We start from the raw sequence: 12,859 nt of genomic DNA, 5'->3' as shown, positions 1-12,859 counted from the left end.
TTAATATAAATGTGTATCCATTCCATATATTGATCTTCCTCGATTTTTTGTAATACCCCATAATATATCTCTTTATTTTCGAATTGTGCAATTGTATAATCATGATTTATGATTTCAGACCATTGTGTTGACAATTGTACAAGCAGAGTGATGTATATATGCTCAATTCCGCCTATATATATACTACAACTAGGTCATACAGCCCCAACGCATCCAGTTTTTAAACCTAGACCCACTATCCCTCATTCTTAAGTATATTATTTCCTGTTTACCATTTATTCAAATAGAGTGGTGGACTCAATAAGCCTTCACGTTTCGAACATATTATATAAATTATCTAATTGAGAGTGGATGGCTTTCTTACTACACACTACTAATAAATACATTTAATCTAAGAACACCAAAAAGAAACTAAACGAGCCATGAATCAAAAAATATAAAAAAATGTAAACATAGAGAGTACTAATTAAGTTACTTAATTAGGTTTTTAGTTGAGATAAAAAGTCAATGGCACGAGCGGGATTCGAACCCACGATCTTCGGCTTGATACGCCTCTGCTCTACCACTTGAGCGATCGTGACCTCGATCCACTCGGACACCAACTTCTCATTTCAACCGCACCTTTTGAATTTTCCCTCCTTTTTGCCATTTTTCAATCATTTTTTTTATCTCAACTATTGGGTTGTCCGGAAAATAATGCAGGATTTTAAGTTTTCATTAAAAAAAATCTATATAAAATATTCTGTTTACGTTTACAGGATTACTCATTTGTGTGAATGTCAACACTTATTAATCCTCTTCCAAATGATATTGTTTGTTTACCTCTGTAGCATTCCGCTACTTGGAAATAATTCAGTCATCCTTATAATGGAGAATTTCGTACGATTTTCTTTTACGAGTTTAAACTCGGCCGAAGCGGAGCCCAAACGGCTAGAAACATTAACCAAGTCTGGGGCGAGGGTTGTGTTAATGAGTGCACTGTGCAAAGGTGGTTTAAAAAATTTCGGGAGGGAGATTTCAGCCTTGAAGATGAAGAAGGTCGTGGAAGGCCTTCCTCTCTTAATGATGATGTTCTGCGATCAGTGGTGGAAGAAAACCCCAAAACAACTGTTCGAGAACTTGCAGAGCAACTCAAAGTCAGTAAAACGACCGTCGCTGACCACCTCAAGGCGATTGGAAAAGTGAAAAAACTCGAAAATTGGGTTCCACACTCATTAAACGATCGCCAAAAAAATCAGCGCTTTGATGTTTGTGCATCACTTCTTTGTCGAAACAAAAATGACCCATTTCTGGCCAGAATTGTTACATGTGACGAAAAGTGGATTCTCTACGATAACACTAGACGTTCTGGACAGTGGCTCGACAAAGGAGAAGCTCCAATACATTTTCCAAAGCCCCCAACTCATCAAAAAAAGGTAATGGTTACGGTATGGTGGGCTTCATTTGGTTTAATACACTACAGCTTCTTAAATCCTGGCGAAACCATCAATGCTGAATCATACTGTAACCAAATTAATACCATGCATCAGAAATTGGCAGTAATGAAGCCCTCTTTGGTCAATCGGAAAGGGCCCATTTTGTTGCATGACAACGCTCGACCACATGTGTCACGTGTAACGTCACAAAAATTATTGGAGCTTGGCTATGAAACTTTGCCTCACCCACCCTACTCTCCGGACCTCTCGCCTACTGACTACCATTTTTTTAGACACCTGGACCACTACTTACAACACATAATATTCAAAAATCAAACGGAACTGGAAAATGCATTTATTGACTTTATCAATTCTAAAAATTCTGAATTCTACTCAGACGGAATTAATAAGTTACCAACACGTTGGGAGAAATGTATTGAGAGTATGGGAAATTATTTTGATTAAAGAACATTGCTTTAAAGTAACTAGTTTCTTTTTTTTTGTTTAATACCAAAATCCTGCATTATTTTCCGGACAACCCAATAAAAACCTTAATTAATTGTTATATATTAATTGGTCAAGCGGACACGAAATTAGTGAATATAAAGAGTACTGTTTTGACCCATAAACTCACCATCAAACGTAATTCTCCGGTAGCCCTACACGCACTCTATATGGAACCTTGTGAGCCACTAGGAATTGTGAATGTGAGCCCTATTATTCGATTTGAGCCTTCCAGGGCCACCCGTCAACCGAGCTTCAAACGTGAGAGCTCTGCCGATCCGGCCCACTGACGCTTCTATTTTTAAATATGTTTTTAACTGCATTTTTAACATCAGAGGGTCGGATCGGTATGGTCAAATCAGAAAAGTCAGATCAAGATAATCTGACCCTTGACTTTAGCCACGGGTTTAGTTTTTTTTCCAGACTTATGGGGACACGGACAAAAGGGGGGTGGTTTTGCCGAACGCACCAGTTCCAAGTGTCCAACAAGAGCATGACCGAGGGTCCACGGAGGACCTGTCATGAACAGCAGTAACAGCACTCAAGGATTGTACAAGTTATTGTGTATTTAAATGGGTTTTTTTGTATGAAAAATGAAATTTATTTTCGTTCCATTCACAGTATTTTTAGATCACAGAATTGGCTGGTTTTGAAACAAAATTGTTGACAGTGTAGCTTACCATTGGAAGCATTTTCATTTTACATGCTTTTACTGTGATACAACTTTCAATGACACATTTGAGGTCATCAGACTTGACGAGTAATTTCTATCTAAACTCCATTAATTTTTAATTGTCCAAAATCGTAAGGCATCAGTTGTGTAATTAGAGGACCGTGGTGACCGAATGGGTATGAAATCTTGTTTCCTGGGTTCTATGCCCAAAGCTACCCTTGGGATTTTCTTACCCTCATCCATAACATTTGGAGTGCCGATATCTAAACACAGCATCTACATCTCTCTTATATGGTTGAGTCTAAATAAATAAACCGTAGGAAGAATTTTTAAAAAAAATTTCGTAGCAGACGAATCTTGACGTTGTGGTGTGTTTTCAATCATCCCAAATACGGCGATTCGGGCATCACCGGCGGCCTTGCTCACAGAGCCAGCCGGATAAACCGCCGGCCAAACTAAAAATACCAGGATGAGCATCCCGGTGGTACGGGAGGGATGAAGGTCGCACGAGGCCCCTCAATGGGCGACAACCTTTCCCGTGTAAATATAGGTGACATTAGGAAAAAATAATCCGGGACGCAATAACCACTGGGGGAGGCCAAGTGGATATTCACACTGTTTGACTTTGGCAAAAATACACGGTTCCCCTTTGAAAGAGGACAGTCCCTCCTATCCAACAAAAACATTGTTGTTTTATATACAACCCAATCAATCTGAATAAATATAACTCTAACTCATTAAAATTAAAAATACCTATTATATTTTTTACATCATAAATTGCTTATTTTAAAAGATGTGGAACCAGGGAATTTCGAAATACATGTAATGTAGTACATTGCTACTCCTGATATTTAGTACATTCCGTCAGTCTTTTAAGGATTAACGATCAAAATATTAGATGAAATAAATTATTTATGTAGATATAAAAATAATATAAGTTTGAACCTAAGACTCTTACTGTTTTTTTTTTATTTGTCTTAGGTGATGGCTTTTTGTTCTCTTTGTGCGTGCTCAAAAATTGAATGTGTGTGTCCTTTAGCTCAATGTGATTCTCCTTCATAGTTTTCTGTATACATTGCTGGTATATTTTAAATAGAGGTTCGCTAAATTCATCGTTTGTCACACCTTTAAGAAATTTTTCTCTAAACCAAATGTTGAAGCATTCGTCATATTTATGTTTTATGTCTGTGCAATTATTTCCGATACTGTTCACCACTGTATATTCATTAAACACGTTTTTGAACATTTTTACAAATCCTGTCGCGTTTTTATCCCAACGGTTAGAAATCGTTTCAAAACATATCTCCAAGATTTTTTTTTTTTGAAAGGTTAGAATTGGGAATATTTGAGCTTTTTACACACTGGCGATGAAATTCAAATGAGACAATTATATTTACAATAAAATGTCCCGATAATAAACAACGTAAAAAAAGTCTTTTTCTCAAATAAAAATTTCATCCTGTTACAAAAAAACAACTAAAATTTAACTTGGTAAATCAATTCAAAACAAATACTATTATACATACATATCAAAGAAAAAGCACACTCCAGAAGGGAACGGGTATCCAGGACGATAAAAAAAAGGAAAAGGCTCACGATTTAGAGTCCAGCGTCTCCAGCCACTTATAATGCCCTACTCCCTCCTTAACCACTCCAAGTATTTGTATTCCAAAATAAGAAATTTATCCAGTAAATAATTTTGCTTTCTTACATATTGTTAGGTTCGGCCTCTGGCTTTGATCTCATCTCACAGAAAAGCTATCATACTACTAACTTACCTATAAACACCTTTATTCCGCACCACCCACTTCCTGTTACTCTGCAAATACTCCAATATTAACATTTTTCCAAAAACCGGTAAATGCTTCTTGCTACTTTCCTCCACTATCAGCAAGAGTTTTGTTGTGGATCGCATACCCTTATCCCTCGATCCCAAAGTGTGGGGGCGTTTCTTGACGTGTCACATGCGTTTGACCGCGTAAGACGTCTGTATAAACTAAAGATCAACCTTTCTAATACCCTCGAGCTAATCCTTCGTTCTACCTAATCGTACGATTCTTCAGATCGGCCCACTCCGACTATTGCCACCTCAGGGCAGCGTACTTGGAACTCCCCTCAGCGCAGATATCCCAACTTCACCCTACACCATCCTAGCATCCTTTGCCGACAACACACCTGTGCTATCCTCTGATCCGGATCCGACAATCGCTTCGGAGGAGCTCCAAGCACAAGCCTGCAAATAGCTGAGTCGAGGAATTTACAAGACAATACTAAATCTAGTCCGAGCGTAAGTTCTGGGACTGTGAAGCACCGCCAAACCAACCAACAACCAAAGAATAAAGTCCCAAACCAATGTCCTCAGATCCTTAGTCAATGCCCCTTACTACGTCTTCAACATCATCCTTCACAATGACTTCAAAATCCTTATCATGTACAAAATAATCTCCACAACATGTTCCACTTTCCTCAATAAACCCTCCTCTCTTTCGAGTTGCATAATACTTACCCAATAGAAACTACCCTTATAATCCCACTAGACGACTGAAGAGGTCGTCTCGCGACCTACTAAACGATGATTAGTCCTCACCTAAAGTTATTTTGTAAAACCTGCTCATTAAATAATGTATATAAGGTTACAGATTGTAACAAATATATATATATATATATATATATATTAAATAAAAATATTAGGAGCACTACAGGGTTAGCATTTTATAAAAGGAAAGTGCAAACGAAACTAAAAAGGAGGTAAATGGTACATTTTATAATGTGACATGTCTATTAATAAATTCCTCAGTAATTGATAGCAATTTTGTACCAATTCAAGGTTTCTTTACAAAATTAGTCATTTTGAAAAAGGTTCGATAATCGCACCTCATTTCGGGTTTGTAGCAATTTTTGAAAGTGACCTCCGCCGCGAGCCGTGCCCTTCAAGTAGTTCGTATCCGTCCGGAGACCGCTCCTGCCCCCCCCCCGCCAACGAGGGAATCGGCCTCTCAGCAATTAAAATTTCCATTGTTTTCCTCTCAAGGACTCGGGTGAAGAGGAAATTCTCAATTTGGGCTGATAAAAAATAGTGGAAAAATCCTTGACTTACAGGGCGGCAATTTTCCTGTGACGTCCGCGGACCAGCCTCCAGGAAACATGAGATCTCCCTCTTTCACTTTCCTCTTTTTAAAAGTTTTCTGACGAACGATTTGAAAGAATTGCTAACGGCACTTTTCTCTGTTTTATGTTGTATGTCCAGACATGAAAACCACGAACTATCATGATAAAATTATTTATGCACAAGTAAATCGATAAACCTTAACAGCCAGGTCAATAGATATATTAGTTTCATCGGAGTTTTTTAGGATTCATTTATATGCTACATAGGTAGGATTCGCGATGAAATGCATTTTTTCTGAAATGAAAAGATCACAAAGGTACAGCATTCGTAAGGTTTTTCCCAACATAGTTTATTTCGTCTCTATAAACAAGTTACTATACGAATATATTTTATACCAAATCATATATATTCTATAAAACACCAAACCTTATGGAAAGCTGGGAGGGCATTGACGTCGGTAGGTTGGTTTTCCCAAAATGAAAGAAAAACTCCACTTCCCTGTGGTTATAGATAACAGAGATCTTTGTAAGGAAAGCAATTCCAAGTTTTGAGGAAGGGGTTCTAATGTGGTACACAGATGGATTAAAGATGGAGCAGCGAGTAAGTGTAGGGGTAAAACTGCCGAATTACTCACTAGAAACTCCTCGTACTGATCCCAACTAAATTCCAAGCTGAGGTCCATGCAATCCAATTCTTTTTTTATTTTTAGGAAGGTTTACTAAGACCTTCTTTGCGATTGAAAGGTTTAAGAGGGAGTGAGAGTGGAAGGGGGTTAATTAATTCTTCATTAATTTTATCAAAGTTTATTTAGAAATCGTGAGATGCGGTCTGGTGTGATGTAGGTTTCAGAAAAACATTTTCTTTATCGTGCCAACGTTTCGATCTTTATTCAGATCATCTTCAGGGCCTGGGATTTACAAACTTTGTTTATAGGTAACAATTATATTTTGGATGTGGAAAAGTGAATTTATACAATACAAAATATATTTTTTTTATATTAAATCAAAGTGTTGAACTTGGATGTCAGGGTGAGGGGTGAGTACTGTGGCCAGGTATTGTGCCAGGAATTGAGCTCCTCGGTTTGTGTCCAAGTGCTGTTAGTGCGTTGCATTGGGTGGGTGTGGTTGTATTTTAATATTCTTTTGGTTGCCATCCAAAGAACTTTGCGGTAAGTGTTTGGATAGTGAAATACTGGTCATTACTTGTTTAGTTCGTAGTCTCGTTAGTTGGTTGAATATTGTCTTATGGGAGGGTACCTGGTGCGCTGACAAAGCTTCTAGTGCAAGTTTGCGAGTGATTGTCTTATCTGTAGAGGCAAGTTGTACATCATTGGCAGTTGTTAGTTGATGTATGTATTGTTGCTTGCCGTATGCTCTGTTGAATAGTTAAATTATGCACATTTTCGTCGATTTGTTCTGTAGGGGTACATTCAAGTTTCGTCGCTGTTCAAGTATGTCTCTAAATAAGTTCCAATCAACAGGTCAGTCGAAGAGACACTTGTTTTAGATGGATGTTAAGGGTTAGGGTTACTGGGCTATGATCAGAGGAAAAGGATGAAACAGTTAGTGTTTAATGAGGTTATGTTGGAACAGATGAAGAAATCAAGCAGGTCGGGACGTTACTTGAGGAAGGTGGCCAGTAGGTTGAAGATATGTGGGAGTAATTACTTTGTAAAAGGTTGTTTTAAGGAGACGTCCGCGAGGATTAGCCCCAACTTTGGTGCTTCACGTTGAAGTCATCAACGCAAATGAATCACCAACCGAGGGAAGAGAAGTATGAGAAGAATTGAGGAAAAAGTAAGAGAAAGATAAAAGTAAATGAGTTTTCCTTCAAATTATTTTCTTCTCTTATTTGAGACTTTTCTCATAAAGGGCGATTAATATTTGCACATAAGATATGTTAAAATCATACCTTTTTGTGACAAAAGTAAATCAAATTGATAAGTGATGTTTGTAAATTATAAAATATTTTAGGGTCATTTAAAAGAAATATGCACAATATCGGTTGGTGATTTATTCGTAGTAGAGAGAATTGATGATCCCCTCCCTTAATTTCCTGACCTAGTTTTACCGAAACGTTCGGATTCCCAAGGTTCCAGTATTTCCCTTTTGATTCAAATGAAGGCACATTTTCAATCGACATTAAATCAAACAAATTCGACAACTTGCAATAATAGGTATGTAGTTATATAATTGAATATGAACAAAATCCACGGATATATACATAAAAAAATTAATTGAATATCTGCCTTTTTTCGTTTTCCTAAAAACAAAAATTCATATATTAGGTTGTATATGTATTAATCAGTTTACCTTGTTACATTGGCATGAATAAAAACGTCTATCTTATTTCTTATCTAATCAAAAACATTAAATTGAATATCAGAAGCCGACTACAGTCAATGAAATAATTTTCCATTCGAAATTAGGGAGATTGTTTACGTGAGTGTGAACGGTAACGCTAAATTGATTGAAGTGCGCAAGCGCAGTTTTAACGGAACGCTATATGAACTGAGCGTCCTACGTTATTTGTCTTAGCGGATCGTGCCTGTTAAGGGATGACGGTATTATATATGTGACAATGTAATAAAATTATTTTATGGTTAACATTTTTCAGTTCGTAAGTTTACATGAATCCCGACTGCTAAGAATGTATGTTTATAATATTTAGCTGTTTTATGAACATACAAGCAAGAATGACAGCTTACAGCAACTTCATACATCTTTCCTTCAATGAAGCCATAGGAAATGTGTAAAACAGAACTTTCGCCTGACCGGTCTACATACAGTTTAAATGCTGAAATTTGAAAAGAAAGATGTAGAATATAGTTGTAATTAGTATGTATATGGTTAAGTAACTGCACTGGAATATTTTAGTTTTTCTTAAAATTGGTTTTCTTAAGTTTTTGACACTTTACGTCCTTAATTTCATTTAAACTGAATTTGCCCCGAATCGCCTAGAAATTAATGTTTACTTTGTACTTTAGAGCTTTTGTATCAGGTCCGCAGCATTTGCTGTATCGTTAGCAATCAAGAGAAAACCCATAACATCAGTGACCTCCCAAGAAAATATTAAAATATTATTAGGGGCGAAATACGTAATGAAAGTCTGCAAACAGCGTCAACATTATTTGAAAAGCTTTACATATAACGGCGACCGTGAAATAGCGGAAACGTTATGCAAAATGTATCTATTGTTAACGGAAAAATTTGGTGGTACATTGCAAGTAATGGAGTTAATGGTAAAACTGGATGATGGATTAATAAATAGGGCAAATCTCTGCAAAAGTGCTGAAAAGCAACACCACGATTTTTTTTAAATCTTCTCCATACAAACATCAGCAAGAGGAGAAATGTTATCAATGTTTTATTTGACTTTATACTAACTAGCTGATAGTTGTCAAAAATGGAACATCCTGCGTATAAAATTGATTTCACTCCAACATCGTCAGTTGAATATTGATGAACTGATCAAACTTCAATTGTCTCCGCTTTAATTTATATATTTCACCTTTTCTTCTATCAAACATTATTTCATGGAGTTTCTTGCTGTCTTATTCTCTTCCTTGAAATAATAATAATAGCAAATTGATCTCCCAGCTCTCTGAATAGTTACGTACTTTTCGTAACGAAGTCTATGGGTCCGCTCAGCCGCATTACTGGGTTTAGGAGTGGGTAATGTTACACATGCATCCGGCCAATGGGTTAGGATGAAAGGATAGGTTTTCATGGAATGTGGAAATGGAAAATTTGTGGGGGATTAGGTTTTTAATAAATGGTAGTGTTGGAAATATGATAATCGATTTATAAAAGTTGAAAACGTAAAATATTATTCCGGTTCCTTCCTCATAACTGTTTAATTAACACCCAAAGTAACTCCCTAAACTGTTTAATTAATACTCAAGGTAATATTTAAACCAATTGGAACTACATCAGTTACATTTTAATGAAAGGTTTTCATTTCACTCTCACATTCAATTAAAAAGAAAAAATAGCAGAAGGATCGATTTTTCTTTGAATCTTTAACGAAACTAAAAATGTAGTTCTTTCGATAAAATTTATAAAGGTTCATTCTTTTCTTTAAATTTCTACTCTATTAAAATAGATTTTAGACATGTCACAGTGATTAATGCCATGTTTATTTCAGTTATTGCGTTTTGCCCCAACACTTCTGTGGAGTGTGCTTTAAAATAAAACAAAGTATACTTTAAACTTTTAATTTTAAAACTTAATTCAACGATTAAGACTTTTCAGTCTAAAATAGTATTTGAACAGACCCCCGAGGGCGACAGATCAAGTTCGGTCAAATCCTTTTTGGACAAAGACCAAAGTTGGCAACCGAGTTGGCATGAAAACACTCCGGACAAACTCCAAATTGCGAAGAAGTGCCACGAATATCGTACATCGGCCTAAAACTAGTTCTGTATAAACAATTCGACCATTTGGTGATTAAATGTGTATAAATTCTATATGAAATTAAATAACGACTATGTTTTCTCCATCTGGAGGCAAACAAATTCAACTCAATAACAGTGTAAATCCGGTTTTGAGCAGTTATAAATATTTCCTAGTTGGTGTTTTTAAACATACTCATGGTTTTTATGTGGGAGGGTCATAATATCGTCATTTAGGAAATTAACGATAAGGAGAGAACACTTTTAGAGCATTCCATAAACTTCATCCAATTTTTCCATTTAGATATTCTAAAAACGTTCAAAATTTTATTAAACTAACTAATTAATTTAAAGTAGCTCGGTTTAACAGTTAGGTTCATACACTGGCAAGCAAAAAATTCACCCAATTGATTTTTTTTTTTTTTTCATTTTCTCGATAAAATAAAATTCTGCCCTTATTTTGTCTTATTGTTTTTATCGATAAATATTTGTTTATGCTATGTTTTAAATTGGGAATATCAATTAGAGGTAAACACACTTAATCTTTAATCCAAAACAAGGATTTGGATTTTTCAATGTTTACTTTTTACGGAATTTAAATTGTTTATTCAGTCTAATTTGAATTCTGAAGCAATAAAGTGTTCAGTTGTCATCTTTGTTTTCTTAATTTTAATTTTAAAGCTTATAAATGCCACTTAGTGCTGGGGATGTCGCGCTTGGTGTGCCACTTGATGATGATGGATGATGGATATCAGCTTTGCGGCTAATGCCATCGGAGTTCCGTACGAAATTGTGCGAGAAGCCTTAGACCTTTTCGAGAAACTGGGTCCTACCGTAGAAGGCCCGGTTCTGGACGCCCTAGGGTAACAGAACCACAGGATGGCGGTTTTTTGACATTAAGGATTTTGCGAAACTGGTACCTCACTGTTGTTCAAGCGATTTCAGCTCTAGGAAGTTCGAGGTGCCCAAATTTCTGAACGCGCTACTCAGAAGATTAAACCAGTATGGACTGTTGGCTTTTCGCCCCGTAAGAGGCCCAGAATCGACCACAACACACAGAGTTGCATGATTCCTATTTGCTCGGGAACAGTGCCATTGGTCTTTAGACGATTGGTCTGCAGTACCTTTTACAGATGGATGTAGGTTTGCTCTCGATCTCCAGATGGGCGTGAAAGAGAGTAGAGAAGGCGAAATGAAAGGTACGAAGTCTGTAATTTTTCCCACAGCCAACCTTTTCAATTAGCTCAGTGATGGTCGGAGAGTCGCACAGAGTTGGTTGGTGTTCGTGGAGGGTCTTTGACAGCCACTCACTATGTGGATGAAATTTTGGAACTTCATGCGTTGCCTCTCCTCATTGAAATCAGCGACAATCATATACACGATAATGCCCGTCTGCATGTTGCTCCCATAGTACAAACGTACCTTCAACAGCATAACATCAGGGTCTTAGCCTGGCAATCCCGATCTCCAGACTTGAACCCCATCGAACATTTATGGGATAACCTCAAAAGACAAATAAGAGCACGTCCTTCACGTGGATACACTCCACGATCTTGAAAGGATTCTTCGTGAAGAATGGGCTAACTTCCAGAAAGAGGAGAGGCATTTCCAATTTAGTAGAAAGAATGCCGAGGCGTCTTCGAGAAGTAATTAAGGCAAAAGGAGGAAATGCGCGATATTGAAATGTTAAATAAAAATCTAAAACATTTTTTTTTAATTATTAATTTTTAACATTAATATATAAAAATATTAGAGTTATATTTCAAATGGGTGGAATTTTTAGCCTGTGTATGCGCGATTCTCTTCTCTCTCTCTCTCTCTCTCTCTCTCTCTCTCTCTCTCTCTCTCTCTCTCTCTCTCTCTCTCTTTCTCTCTCTCTCTCTCTCTCTCTCTCTCTCTCTCACATTTTTCCTCTGCTTGTTCTACGTTAGCAATTAAAGGGCCAGGGCCAAGGCGTTATTATCATGACAAATGGGCTCTCCGGTTGGATTGAGCCATGCGAACCGGCAACGCCGCTACTACTCTCGTTACTATCACAGTAACACGTCCTATCCGACCACTGGCCTAGGCCGTTAAAAATAAGCCCTAACCGTGTCGAGTGGGGGAAATCGCGGGGAACCCAAGAAATAACTTGTTGATCGAGCTGGTGGTCCATTTATTTTCTTTTTTTTGAGAAACCGGGTCTCTTGTTCGTTTTTGCCCGTCCTACAATCGAATCGCACGAGTGACCCAGCCCAGTTCGGCACAATTCAAACGGAGGATATTTCGATTACCCAGGGGCGAGTGCTATCGTAAACGTAGGTTTTGACACATTTACGCTAAGACCTTACAATTGTGACGTAATACGCTTTTTTTTAGTTTTTAATACTTTTTGTCCAGAATACTTAAGAATCTAAAGGGACAGATCAGATCATCCACATTGATTGAACTACTAGCTCTGTTCAATGACTTTTCTGGCATTGAACTAAACAGAAAAATCGAAAAAAAAAACCTAAAAATGCCAAGACGTGTAGCCGAAGAAAGTGGCGACTAACGAGTTCAAACAACTGTAAACTTAATAAATTGCATAAAGTTTCCCACGAGGCCTATGCTGAAGGATTGTTCAGAGAGGTGAGCAAAACTGGAAATTGTCTTTTATCGTCTCACAAATTAGCTGAAGAATGTAGCTAAAAAGATTAGAAATTTCAAAAGCGAACCTGCGGAAGAAGCAAACTGTCATATTTGACTGTAATCTGTAAAAGACTGCAAACTTTAGAGCCCCAAAA

General features: G+C 37.1%; 1 protein-coding gene across 2 annotated transcripts in view; it reads left to right on the top strand.

Moving 5' to 3' along the window:
• LOC106662131 (ecdysone receptor) overlaps positions 1-12,859 on the top strand; it is a 235,418-nt gene that overhangs the window by 94,854 nt on the left and 127,705 nt on the right. The window lies entirely within an intron of this gene.

The sequence above is a fragment of the Cimex lectularius genome, unplaced genomic scaffold, assembly GCF_000648675.2.
Source record: "Cimex lectularius strain Harlan isolate CLEC.00 unplaced genomic scaffold, Clec_2.1 scaffold3, whole genome shotgun sequence".
NCBI lineage: Eukaryota > Metazoa > Arthropoda > Insecta > Hemiptera > Cimicidae > Cimex > Cimex lectularius.
This window is presented reverse-complemented; position numbering and strand designations above follow the sequence as displayed.